Genomic DNA, 4,717 nt, shown 5'->3' with positions numbered 1-4,717 from the left:
TGTGCATATATGTATGCATAAATATTTATACGTATACATACGCAAATATGTATAGATATGTGTGTGTGTGTGTGTATTTATGTAAATAGAATGTGTTTTAATAATAAAACGGGTCTGTTTGATATATGCACCTAATTATTTATTCAAAATACATTTAGCTGCTCACAAAAATGACTCAGTATCGCTACTCAAAATTGCATTGTTTCTCTTATAGATGAGACAGACAGATATAAAGAAAGGCAACATGTCAGTTTTTGAATCAATTTTTATCATGTGGATTATCTACTCATGACATGCTGCTACCCCCCTCTTTTGTTTTGTGGGCATACTGTCCCTAAGATTTTAAATATGAGATGTGAGCTCCTTCTTTTAATAATGGTATGAAGTTTCTTAAGAGAAATTTGGCTGAAACATTATATGGGTCAAGTAACTATATAGCAGATTCTACAATAATTTATTTAATATCTCACTGAAGATTGCTTGCCAAAATTTGCTGTGATTCTTGTTTATTTACTTATTTATCTATTTTATATTATGTGGTAGATGTTGTGATATTGTCCTCCGTTATTACCCTGTGGTATTTAGTTTCATCCTTTAATATTTCATGTTCAAATCTTGCCCTTCTTGATTTTTGTCTTTCATCATTGTAAACTGGCAGAGTTGCTAGAATATAAGATTAGAATGCTTTGCAAGTATTTGTTTCACCTCTATGCACTTTGAGTTCAAATATGGCAGAAGTTAAACAAATCAACCCCTAACACTTATTTTCTTTTAAATCTGGTACTTAGTCAATCAGTCAGTCAGTTAGTCACTTTTTGCCAAACCACTAAGTTACAGGGACATAAATAAACCAACACCAATTGTCAAGTGGTAGTGGTGGGAGACAAGCACAAACATAGTCACACAAACATAGATACACACACACCACACGCGCACACATACAAAATGGGCTTCTTTCAGTTTCTGTCTACCAAATTCATTCATGAGGCTTTGATCATCCCTGGGCAAATAGTAAAAGATACTTGCCAAAGGTGCCACTCAGTGGGATTGAACCCGGTATCATGTAGTTGAGAGCAAAGTTCTTATCAGACAGCCATGCCTGCACCTAAACTTCCCAACTTTGATTAAACAAATGCTAGAGTAATATTAGTTTCATATTTTGGCACAAGAGCAGCAGGTGTGGGAGAGGAGTTAAGTCTATTACATCGACCCCAGTCCTCAACTGGTACTTATTTTATCAACTCCCAAAAGGACGAAAAGCAAAGTAGACCTCAGCAGAATTTGAACTCAGAATGTAAAGGTGGACAAAATGCCACTAAGCATTTTGCCTGGTATGCCAATGATTCTGCTACCTTGCAAAATGCCATCCTGATACTAGGAAGGGCATCAAGTGGTAAAAGAATGAATGAATAACATATTCCTTTAATCCGTAGTAACATGGTAAAACAGGCATAAATAAATAACAAAATGTCATATTAAAACTATGAGAAGCACGACAAAAAAGGACATAGACATAAATGAATTGGTAGTGTATTCTGACCGGCAGTGTATAGCAATTTCTGGATTGTCTCATTGAAACAAGTGATGTATCATCATCATCATCTTCTTCATCATTATTTCACGTTCATTTTCTAGCTGGCATGAGTTGAATAGTGTGATAGGATTCAGTGAGCTACTGGATTGCCTCATGTTCCATGTCACTTTTGGCCTGATTTCTACAGCTGGATGACCTTCCTAATGCCGATGCTTTGTATATATGTATACATACACACACACACACACACACACGACGGGACCTTGATGACTGCCATGAGGCAGGAAAGTATACTAGTCCTTATATATGTAATACTCAATATTTCATATATTCAATAAGACATTCAATACTACATTTCATTTTTACTATTTATATTATATATTCCATATTCTATATCCCACATTAATTTTATAAGAATATAAAGAAACATAAAAAACAGACAGAGTTGGAACTCTTTTAAATAATATATTCCTCTATACACGATCATATAAAACCCTTTTTTTATATTTTTTTTATTCATATATATATATATATATATATATATATATATATATATACACAATTTGAATATAGGATAAAATCTTTATAAGAATTTATCAAGTAGTTAGCGTGAAAAAACCTGGTAAGGGAAAAAAATTATTAATTATTCCCTAGAAATATATTTATTTATATTAAGGGCCATTACTACACATAAATGCCTCATGCTAGGGTGGGACTCTTAAAGTCAAAAACTACCATAATAAACACATATATAAATATATATATATACAGGCTCATGAACACATCTCTTCCATGCACACACACATTGGTACATCAGTCTTTCTTAGCTATGTGTTCTGAAGCAAAATGGGCTATAAATGATATTTATTACCACTTAAACTTGGATGTTTTGTAAGAACTACACTGTGGTAGTTGTCATGAGAGAAACTTTGATATTGGGTTTTGGTGCAAAATGCATTCTTATTTTTATTGCCAGCAGGGAGATAAAGCCCTGTTACCTCCAGTGCTAGACCATGAGATCACATGATTTCAGCCTCCCTTGCTTATGAGTTAAAAATCCCTAATATGGGGAAAAAAAAGGGACTGAAAATTGCACATCAGTCTCATACCTAGCATCTTCTGTAGGCCAGACAAATGTGTTACTAATTACACTAAAGTACGTCTAAATGTAAAAAAAAAACTTTCTCATTATAGGTGCAGGAGTGGCTGTGTGGTAAGTAGCTTGCTTACCAACCACATGGTTCTGGGTTCAGTCCCCACTGCGTGGTACCTTGGGCAAGTGTCTTCCTCTATAGCCTCGGGCCGACCAAAGCCTTGTGAGTGGATTTGGTAGATGGAAACTGAAAGAAGCCTATCGTATATATGTGTTGTATATATTATATATATATCTATATGTGTTTGTGTGTCTGTTTGTTCTCCTCCCCCCAACATCACTTGACAGCTGATGCTGGTGTGTTTACATCACCGTAACTTAGCAGTTCAGCAAAAGGGACCAATAGAATAAGTACCTAGGCTTGCAAAGAATAAGTCCTGGGGTCGATTTTGCTCAACTAAGACGGTGCTCCAGCATGGCCGCAGTCAAATGACTGAAAATGAATAAAAGAGTAATTGGTTTAGATTAAAGTATTTAATATGATGGAAGTAAGACAGGAGGCTACTGGCAATGTATCTCTTTGGATTACAGAAGATGCATGGTTCATATTCCACAGGCAGCTTTCTCCCTTTATGATTGAAGGAATGAATAAATGAATGAATGAATGTGTGTATGTATGTATTCTTTTACTTGTTTCAGTCATTTGACTGTGGCCATGCTGGAGCACTGCCTTTAGTCAAACAGATCGAATCCAGGACTTATTCTTTGTAAGCCTAGTACTTATTCCATCGTTCTCTTTTGTTTAAACTGCTATGTTACAGGGACAGAAACACCAACATTGGTTGTCAAGCAATAGTGTGGGGTACAAACACAGACACACAAACATATATACATATATATATACACACACACACATATATATGCATATATATATATATATATACACACACGCATATATATATTATATATATACACATATATATGATGGGCTTCTTTCAGTTTCAGTCTACCAAAATCCACTCACATGACTTTGGTCGGCCTGAGCCTATAGTAGAAGACACTTGCCCCAAGGTTCCTATGCCGTGGGACTGAACCTGGAACCATGTAGTTGGGAAGCAAGCTTCTTACCACACAGCCACATGATTTTTCTTTGAGTTTTATTTAAGTTCTTCTTAAGAGGGTTAAAGCCTGTCACTAACAAAGAAACAAAACTTTATCAGTTAAGAGAGTTCTTGGTGCTTGTAAATATGTGGTTGTGTTGGTTGAACAGTCAATGCATACACCCAAGTGTATGCATCTATTCATAATAGAATCTCAGATGGACAATTTTTGGAATATCTCAGAAATCTTCACTGTACCACTAATAGTTCGGATTTGGAGAATCTGCATCAGTTTCTTTCGCTCTTTTTCCTGATGAACAAGAGTATTTCTAGGTTTTTGTGAAAATTTGTTGGTTCATCATCACAGGGAAAAATGAGAATTCATTGTCAGGGTACAAAATGTGTGTTCTGCATTAATTCACCATAAATATTCTCTTTTTCCTGGACTTTGTATGTATGTATATATGTAGGCGCAGGAGTGGCTGTGCGGTAAGTAGCTTGCTTACCAACCACATGGTTCCAGGTTCAGTCCCACTGCGTGGCACCTTGGGCAAGTGTCTTCTACTATAGCCTCGGGCCGACCAAAGCCTTGTGAGTGGATTTGGTAGACGGAAACTGAAAGAAGCCTGTCGTATATATGTATGTATATGTATATATGTGTGTTTATGTGTCTGTGTTTGTCCCCCCAACATCGCTTGACAACCAATGCTGGTCTGTTTACATCCCCGTAACTTAGCAGTTCGGCAAAAGAGACCGATAGAATAAGTACTAGGCTTCCAAAGAAAAAGTCCTGAGATCGATTTTCTTGACTAAAGGTGGTGCTCCAGCATGGCCGCAGTCAAATGACTGAAACAAGTAAAAAGAGTATGTATTTATGTATTGGGTAATCTCTTAAATAATGCAGTTTTTTCAATTACATGAACTAAAAGTCAGAGGGGGACGGGATAAACTACCTGCATCAACTTGCTATAAAAGCAGGTAGCAATTTAT

This window comes from Octopus bimaculoides, chromosome 2 (assembly GCF_046866305.1).
Source record: "Octopus bimaculoides isolate indiv1 chromosome 2, ASM4686630v1, whole genome shotgun sequence".
Lineage (NCBI taxonomy): Eukaryota > Metazoa > Mollusca > Cephalopoda > Octopoda > Octopodidae > Octopus > Octopus bimaculoides.
Note: the sequence above shows the minus strand (reverse complement) of the source record.